The 9,696-nt window shown below is 45.3% G+C and overlaps 3 non-coding genes across 3 annotated transcripts; all 3 read right to left on the reverse strand.

Annotated features, from left to right (window-relative positions):
• Positions 1-5,159: 5,159 nt before the first annotated feature.
• On the reverse strand, positions 5,160-5,231 carry Trnac-gca (transfer RNA cysteine (anticodon GCA)). Its single transcript has one exon. It is a non-coding gene; the product is annotated as a tRNA-Cys (tRNA).
• Positions 5,232-8,190: 2,959 nt separating this feature from the next.
• Trnac-gca (transfer RNA cysteine (anticodon GCA)) lies at positions 8,191-8,262 on the reverse strand. Its single transcript has one exon. It is a non-coding gene; the product is annotated as a tRNA-Cys (tRNA).
• Positions 8,263-9,186: 924 nt separating this feature from the next.
• Positions 9,187-9,258, reverse strand: Trnac-gca (transfer RNA cysteine (anticodon GCA)). Its single transcript has one exon. It is a non-coding gene; the product is annotated as a tRNA-Cys (tRNA).
• Positions 9,259-9,696: the final 438 nt, after the last annotated feature.

Raw genomic sequence — 9,696 nt, forward strand, 5'->3', positions numbered from 1 at the left:
ACACTCAGTGTTCAGCCTTCATGGGACCAAAGATCTCCTCTCCCACCTATGCCCAACAAGGCCATCCTCCCCTACATATACAGCTGGAGTCATGGGTCCCTCCCTATGTGTTCGTAGGCTGGTGGTTTAGACCCTGGGGAGCTCTGGCTGGTTGGTATTGTTGCTCTCCTCAAGGGGCCACTAACCCTTTCAGCTCCTTCAGTCTTCTCTCTAACTTCTCCATTGGGAACCTTTGATCAGATTAATGGTTAGCTTCGAGTATCTGCCTCTGTGTATGTCAGACTCTGGGGGACCTCTAAGGAGACAGCCTTATCAGGCTGCTGTCAGCTTTCCCTTCCTGTCATCCATATCAGCGTCTATTTTTGGTGACTGCACATGGAATGAATACCCAGGTGGAATGGTCTCCATACTACCTCTCCTTCAGATTCTGTCCTACACTTTGTCTCCACATTTGCTCCCTTGGGTATTTAGTTACTCCTTCTAAGAGAGACCTGGGCATCCTTACTTGTTCTTCCTTCTTCATGAGCTTCATGTGGTCTCTTAGTTGAATCTTTGTTGTTTCAAACTTTTGGGCTATCTCCGCTTATCAGTGAGTAAATACCATGTGTGTTCTTTTGTGATTGGGTTACCTCACTCAGGATGATATTTTCTACCTGAGGACCCAGCTATACCACTCCTGGGCATATACCCAGAAAATGCCCCAACATATAACAAGGACATATGCTCCACTATGTTTATAGCAGCCTTATTTATAATAGCCAGAAGCTGGAAAGAACCCAGATGGTTTTCAACAGAAGATTGGATACAAAAAATTGTGGTACATTTGCACAATGGAGTATTACACAGCTATAAAAAATAATGAATTTGAGAAATTCTTAGGTAAATGGATGGAACTAAAAAATGCACAGAATTTTAAGCCAGTCACTCAGCTTACTTTTGGAGAGAGAAGTCAAAACCGGAAACACCAGCAACAAAATCAAGGAATTAAATAAAAAACTCCCTGGGCCAAACTTGCCCACCACATGTTCACTCATTTATACAGTTGGCTGGCCATTCATTTAAACAAAAATCAAAGCCATATCTCTTATGACAGGTAGAAACAGGATGGTAGCTCCCAATGTAGCATGGGAGAATTGGGGAAGGATTTCCTGTTGAAATTTTTATCTTCAAGCAGAAAAACTTCCAGACCATAAGAGGGTTCCCTGAATGGGGAGATCTTCCATAATCTCAAGGAAGATTCCTGGGGCATATACCCTTTTTCCAGAAGAAAATGTCTCCCCAGAAAAAGGGCTTATTCCTCTTAATTAGAGGGATTCCCCTGGGGCCTAGGTAGCCATTTTAATTTAAAGGCTCCCCATGGGCCTCAAACACCTCAACAAGAACCAGAAGTGAAATTAGTATACAGACTTACCTCTGTGGAGTGTCAGTAGGACTGTTTTAGTGTTAGGAAGACAGTGGTCACTCCAGACCTCTCCAGACTCAGTGAAAGGGGCAGGGCCCTGGAGCATTTGTCAGGGTCACCTTCCTTGCAGCCTCTCCTTTGCAGCAAAGATCATGAGTGGCTGAGTCCCACTGAGCACAGCATAATCTTGCTGGGGCCTCCAAATGAAATTATCCATGCAAGATAGTTATTCACAGCTATGCTTATCAAGTCTATTAAAGCCTGTGCCTCTGAAAAGTGCCTTGGTGCCCAAGCTGAGGAATACAGTGTTTTTAAAAATAACAATTACATCAGTGTTTGAAGGGTGTTATATTAGTTAGGTACTTGGGGCGGTCTAATAACCTCTGCGTTCGTCGTAAAGTTCAGTAGTGTTTTTCTATAATGCATTTGGAACAAGGACATGAACAGTCACAAAAGTATTGCTAAGATGAATGTGGCTGTTGGGGGATGAAAGGCTAAAAAGAAACAAGACAGAGACAAAATAAAATTAGGAGAGGATATATATGTTGTTAGCAAAAAATCCTTCATCATATGTCCTTTCACATGCTTGTTTTAACAGGACATCTTTTCACCTGTGTCTGCTTTGGCGAAACATTCCTTCACATGTCTGCTTTAGCAAAAATGGGCTAAAGTAGAAAGAAATGGATGAGAAAAAGAGAGGGGCTCTCAAGCAATGGAGGCAGGCCTGCTAGGAGCTGACTCAAAGACAGACAAGGCCTCGGGACGATGGAGGACGAGGGAGGTGCTGGGCAGTGGACGACGCACTCCTGAGAGGTGCTAGTGAGACCACGCACTCGATCTCATCACACACACTTGGCCGTAATTACTGCAAACTTGAGACTGTGGCATATCTCTTATGAGCTGCGTAGAGTCTGTAGGGTCACATCCCTGTGTGAAAATGCCAGAAAGGTTGTTGGTGCTTTAGTGGGATCTCAGGGAAAGTGAAGAGACAGACCAGGATCATAGCATGAGCTCAGGGGAGGAGGGGACAGACCTGTCCTCTTAGACTTGAGAAGGGAGGTAGCAAAGATAGAAGTCTAACAAGGGTCCCCTCAGATGGCCTTGGTCTTCCCAGTGAAGGAAGAGACCAAGGTTTCCTGAAGAGAGCAAAGAGGTTAGATAACACTGGTTACCAAAGGAGAAAATCAAACTCTGAAGTTGGCTCTATGGGAAGCAGAAGTGAATTCGTAAGAAACGGCATCATTGGTAATCTGCAGAAGTTGAGCCAGTTGAGGCCAAGCTGAGGTTGAATCCTTTGCCTCGCTCTAAAACTCTCGAGCAAAGACTGGCTATCCCAGGCGGAAGGTGGAAAATGCCAGTGGAGTCGTGTGTGGTATTAGACTCATGATAATGTATCTAACGCTGAGTAAAAGCTTGCATTAATGAGGCCCAGCTTTATGGAGAGGAGGTGCATCACTGAAGGCATAGTTCTGTCACCGCTGTGTCCTACACTAGTAAGAGAACCCACAGGATACAGAACAAAGAACATGCACACACAACTCACTGAAACTAAGAGGCATTTAGTAAGGCTCCGGGGAGACGAGAAGTAAGCAGGTTGTCATGTGCGGCAATTTGCCTGCCATTCAGTGCAGAGATCAGGAGGTCCTTGTCACCAAATGGCACTCATTGCATTATTATAAGCACCTATGTTTAACACATAGTTAAACATAGTAAGTTACAGACGGTCTCAAAAGATGACCTGTCTCAAAAGATGACCTGTGTGAAGGATAGAAAACCTGGGAGTTGTACTTCTGAACTGCCTTCTATCTGTATCCACAATGGGTTCTGAGGGTTTTCTATCCAAAAAAAAAAAAAAAAAAAAAAAGCCATCTGTTCTCCAGAACATAAAAAAGCCTTTACTTTTCCAGTTTTGAGATGGCCAATATAATTCATCAATCACTTCTGCAGAATTTTTCTTTCAAAGCTTAAGTAAGACACGGAATTGCCTTCAACCGCTGTACAAACTAAACACAACACAGAATTTGACCTCTTCATTTTTCCGTCACTATTTAACCCTCTGCAAACTCCCTTGGACTTATGAGGCCTCTCACTGACCTGAAGAACCTTCTGCCTGAGCTGAGAGGGCCAGTTCTATCCCTAACCCAAGAATTGTTGGATATAAAAAGGGAGAAATCACAAACTAGGAAGAGCTTAAAAGCAACTGCCCCTTGAAGGGCTGTCGCTGGCTGCTTGTCACTGTTGTACACCCAGATGCTAGAAACACAAGAAGTGATGCAGATTTGACACAGACGCTGGACAGACAGGTGGAATGGAGCAGCCTATCCTGCAAAGGCTCCTGGGAAGCTCAGTAAGGCTGGTTCTCACTTCAGTTGTGGTCTAGAAACCCTGAGAAGCTTTTATCGTGCCTAAGCCCCACCTTCGATGTGGTGATTAACTGTTCTTGGATAAGGCTTTGGAAAGGGACCATTTACAGATTTTTCAAGTGATTTTAATTTATTTGGGGTAAAGAACAACAGTAACAAACCCTTGGTGTTTACTGCTTCTAGGAGAAAAAATGTAACACTAGAGTCTGTCTGCTAAGAAGAAGAAATTAAGATGTAGGCATCTGTCTAAAAGGTCAAAATTAGATGGGGGTAAGGGGTAACTGGATTTGAACCAGGGACCTCTTGATCTGAGGTCAAATGCTCTACCCCTGAGCTATACCCCCAAGGTATATAGGTGTAGCTAATGCCTCATTAGGACTTCTTCAGTGCTCATGATTTGCTCTTAACGATCCAGAAACTGAGAAGATTTCTACAGCAATGTCTACCATCCCTCTTCTCTCCAACTTTGCCTGAGTCACCACACACACACACACACACACACACACACACACACACTCACACACACACACACACACACACACACACACTCACACACATACACTCTCACACACACACACTCACATACTCACACACACACATACACACTCACACATTCACACACTCAGGGTTTGTTTTAAAGGCACCAACTTTGCCCTGGAGATGATGTCTGGGTGTGGCTTTTTCCATAAATTCACACTAAGAGATAGGACAAGGCCTTCTGGTATTAGGTCACTAATGACCCTTGCATAAAGCCCAGAGAGAGCCTTCTCCATGCTCTCACATCCTTAGGAAGACACTCACAATTATACTCCATCCTTTATACATTCAACAAACACTTAGGTAGCTTGCTAGGTTAGGTTCTCAAACCTGTCACCAGTGGTGAGTACACACAGACGTATACACACACTGTCCTTTTACTTAAAACAAAAAACAAACAACAAAAACAAACCCCTCTTATTCTAAATAGGAGCAAACCAGCGAGTGAGTTGTTTCCACATAAGTGGCAGAGCTACAGTGCGGGGCAGGGGAGCTGAGGTGAGGAGCACCCTGGGAGCTCTGGAGGAACTTCCTAAGAGATGAAAGACAAAGGCTGTCAAGTTGGTTCTGTTCCAAGCCCCCTCTAAGCTTAATGTCTTACAGTGAGTGACCCACAGGGTCACAGCCTTAGAGGACAGTCCATGCAATAGCACAAGTGACTGTGACCTGGATGGGCTTCAGAGAGCAGCTCACAGATGCAGCCTGAGTAGAATCCACTGCACGGGTGAGCACAGATCTGTGCAGAATGTCCTAGACACCATCTAGGACAAGGGACAATGTGGTAATAACAGTTTTATTTGGGAGTTTTGGGATACTAAAGGCATTTGACTGTCTAGCATCCAAAACAAATCCTAGGAAGGGGGCACCTGGATTTGAACCAGGGACCTCTTGATCTGCAGTCAAATGCTCTACCCCTGAGCTATACCCCCACCTGTTTATTAATGTCTCATGGGCACTCAGAACCTGCATGGCCACTCCCTGACTGCTACCATCTGGCATGTGCACTTGCCAGTGCTCTGTCATCATCTGCTTCCTCCCATGAGGCCCAGCCCTGAGCTGCCTATGCACATCTGACTGTCATATCCTCATGAATGTCTAGCATTCTCCTGCTGAGGTCCTAGCTGAGGCAGGGGCATTAAATTCAGGAGGCTTCAGCTGATGCTGCTTCAACCTCCTTCAATATAACTAAAGGAGCCATATGCAAACACTGACTATTTAGATGACCTTTGGGGGTGAGTGGGAGGCAGGAGTAGACAGAAGGGAAAGTTCTCTATCCACTGAGAAATCCTTGATCAGACTGTATATGAGGGACAAATAAAAGACTCCTGCTTAATAACCAAGTAATAGAGAGACTACAGATATGATGGAGGACATCTGGAGACCATAGTGACTGAAGCATGACACAGTGAAGTGGTTGACAACATGTGGTCAGCAGGTGACAGTCTTGGAGCAGGGCTTGATTGACATAAAGTCCCCGAGTCTAGTTTTTGTACCTATGTAGATTCCCTTATTAGCACAGGCCACCTGTACTGCCTCACCCAAGGATATAGAGTGTGTGGTGACATCTCCAATGTGCTAGAGGACCTGACCCACCTCCTTCAGACTGGACTCTATCAAGTTTGGATTTACCACATCCTTCCCTATACACTTACCACGTAGAAACCCTCCATGCCCAGCACATTGCAGTCTTGGCTGCTCAGCATCTGTGGGGCCTCATTTGGAGAACCAGCGTGCAGGGCTGGAGTCCTGCTCTGCTTCCCTTCTTCAATTTTGCCTGCAAATTTCTCCCATTCATTGTCCTTTCCACATCCCACTCTGACCCTCAGCACATTCTTGTTCTGGGATTATTTTCTGTGATTTTTTTTCAGCCTCTGCTCTCCTACCTTATCATTTTCTGGCCCTAAATTTGAAAAAAAAAAAAAAAAAAAACCTCTAAATCTGAGAAAAATTTTAACCCCATGCTGGTCCCAAATCATTAGCTCAACATCAGAAGGGACCAGGTACAAAGATTGGCTATTTAAACAATCAGAGCTCAGCCTACAGAATCTACCAAAGTAGGACCAGAACTCTCTGCCATGTGGACTCATCCCCAACAGAGATGCCAAGGATGTAAGAGAGGACCACAGCCAAAGGATGTAGTCTGTGGAGATGGAGACAAAGGAGAGGATTCAGGGAGGCCCTGGCACAACTTTTGTGATTTGCATAAGATAATGGGGCAATCACAGAATTCTTCTTCTTGGGAAAATACTCATATTTTATCTAGTAAATATACTTCTTCTGTATATTTAACTCATAAGACAAGACTTATGCAAAGTAGTCAATCCTGGTGAATTCTTACAGTCTTAAGAGCAAATAACACGAGGTTCACACAAGCATTGCAGAGACAGAGCAGCAAGTGACCATTGAGTCAGCACAGCCATAATATCCAGTTTTGAGATAAATCTTGTGTGTGTGTGTGTGTGTGTGTGTGTGTGTCCCCAAATGTGGTCATATTATTAGAAATATAAAGCATACAGTTGGTATGTGGTGACTATTAACCATCAACCCAACTCAGGGTTTCAGATGAGTATTCAAGAAGACCTCTAGATTCAGCATTGGATCTTTCTAGGCACTGCCACTTGTTACAGAAACATATCGCAATAAAGGCTCATGTGTAACATGGAGCTTCTTTTTCAAGTTTGGGGAGGAGCCAACATCCTTTAAAACTCAACGGAGTTTGCCACTGACAAGGCAGCACACTCGGGAGACAGGGACACTGTGACCCCAGCACGGTGCAGATTTGATCCTGTGTCTTGTTTTATGGAATCTCTGTCGCTCTGTAGAAAGAGCTGAAGCCATCAGCACAGTGGAGTGGTTGCATGTTCCCTCTGTGTCTTCAGTAAAAAGGACAGGAAGAGGAGCTGTCCAGAGTCTGATGCAGTGCTCCAGGGTCTGATGCAGTGCTCCAGGGTCTGATGCAGTGCTCCAGGGTCTGATGCAGTACTCCAGGGTCCGATGCAGTGCTTCAGGATCTGATGCAGCACTCCAGGGTCTGATGCAGTGCTCCAGGGTCTGATGCAGTGCTCCAGGGTCTGATGCAGTGCTCCCGCGTGTTCAGGATCTGCCTGTCCCTTCCCATTGAGCTGTAGCAACAGCTGCCAAAAAAGTTAGGATCATTGTTGGAAATTTTATTAATTATATTATTTATTTACATTTTGAAAGTTCCCCCCCCGTGAGCCCCCACCCTATCCCTCCTCCTCTAAGAGGAGTGCTTCCCAACCCACACACCCAATCCCACCTCATCCCTCTAGCATCTCCAGGAACTTTATTCCAAGGAGTAACACTTAAAACAAGGACACATGGCTGCTATAGTACAGATGCTGAGCCTGTAGAACAGATGCCAGCCATGAGGCCTCACTGGACACAAACCAGGCCCATAAGCTGCTTAGAAACCCTGTGATCTATGGAATCCATAAGATGTTATGCTCCCTCTCCCTTCTGAGAGCCAGAACTCTCACATTCCCAGCTCTGGTGAAACACTTGGACTTCTCCAACTGTGGTGGATTACCAGTTCAGTATCTCTCATTCTGTCTTCTTGCAGGTCCTCTGCTGAGGCCCATTTTCTCTGTATGTTGAATTCCATAATCTGAGAACCACTGGTGGTTCTTTCTAATAAAACCTAGCATTTTTTTAGGTTTAGGAAATTTTCTCTACATTGTAAAACTTTAGAAGACTTGCTTACCTGAAAGACTCGAGATCCAAAGAACACATAGTCAGCTATGCGTGAGGGATCTGGTGGGTAATAACACAAGGGTACCCTCCACCGGGGTCAATCTCCAGCCATGAGTCAAGAGAGAAAGTAGGTCTGTACCATGAACGTGGTCAGTTAGTTTCCAAAATCACATGCAAAGGGGGCACCTGGATTTGAACCAGGGACCTCTTGATCTGCAGTCAAATGCTCTACCCCTGAGCTATACCCCCACTGGTATCAGTAAACACAGTTAATAATTTTCATCTGAGTGGTGATATATTAGGACTGACTATAAAGTTAAATTACAGCTGCTCCGAGACCTACTTTCCAGAAGCTGCCAGACCTGACTGGTGAGATGCCTTCCTCAGCTCACAGTTTCCCTATACCTATATAAACTAGGTATGTAACACTTCTCAGGCCTATCTTTGAATAGCATCATCAGTCAAGGAAATGAAGAGACGCAGCCTGCAGACCCTGAGCCCACTTCACACTGCTTCTGGGTTAGCTCCTGAGCTGGCCAACTGTCTTCACCTTGACCCGGAGACACCCCTCTCTTCTTTCTTTGAAGACAAATGGGCTGTCAGAGTTCTCACAGGGCCCTAGCTGGCACTGTCAGTTGCAACACTGCAGGATCCCTCTCTGCCTGGGACAGCAACTCAGCCAGTCTGTAGCCTTTGAGGGTGAAGCAAGTGAGCAGTGGTCTCTGAAGGGGGAGAGAAGCTAAGAGGGGAATTATCTACCCTACATAGACAGCCTGCTTTTGTGATTTGTCTCCTTAGTTCTGATGACAGGTTCATCAGATAGCCATGGAGAGAGATAGGTTTATGGTTAGGCTTTTCTTTCTGGTCCCTGGACACTGGCCATCACTATAACTGCTGTGCCTAAAAAAAATTCTTAAATTCTCTCTCATAGTCCTCACCTTCTATTTAGAAAACAACAGAACCAGAGAAACTAGGTATATGCAGGAACAGGGGAGACAGATGATAAGAATGGGAGGGGCAGTTGGCATGTAGGAAGAGATGGGAGACAGCCATCCATCCACATGACAGGCTGGTCTGGAGCCCCCAGGTTTGGTGAGGTCCATGACTGGAATGAACGGAAGAAACAGGACTGAGTGTGTGTGGTATATTCATGAGTAAAAACAAACATGTGGTAGGGGGCACCTGGATTTGAACCAGGGACCTCTTGATCTGCAGTCAAATGCTCTACCCCTGAGCTATACCCCCACCTGTTTATTAATGTCTCATGGGCACTCAGAACCTGCATGGCCACTCCCTGACTGCTACCATCTGGCATGTGCACTTGCCAGTGCTCTGTCATTATCTGCTTCCTCCCATGAGGCCCAGCCCTGAGCTGCCTCTGCACATCTGACTGCCATGTCCTCATGAATGTCTATCATTCTCCTGCTGAGATCCTAGTTGAGGCAGGAGGCTTCAGCTGGTGCTGCTTCAACCTTCAACTCAACTAAAATCCACATGCAAAACAATGGCTACTTAGCTGGCCTCTGGAGGAGCTGCCTCAGCAGAGCAGGGGACAGAGAATGCTAACATTGTGGTCTCTACCTGAGCCTTCAAACCTGTCACCACTACACAAACTTGTTTTCATATATTTTTAAATCAAAATGTATGCACAATTCAATTATTTTGAAAACTCAATATTAAGGT

Source organism: Arvicanthis niloticus, chromosome 15, assembly GCF_011762505.2.
Source record: "Arvicanthis niloticus isolate mArvNil1 chromosome 15, mArvNil1.pat.X, whole genome shotgun sequence".
Taxonomy (NCBI): domain Eukaryota; kingdom Metazoa; phylum Chordata; class Mammalia; order Rodentia; family Muridae; genus Arvicanthis; species Arvicanthis niloticus.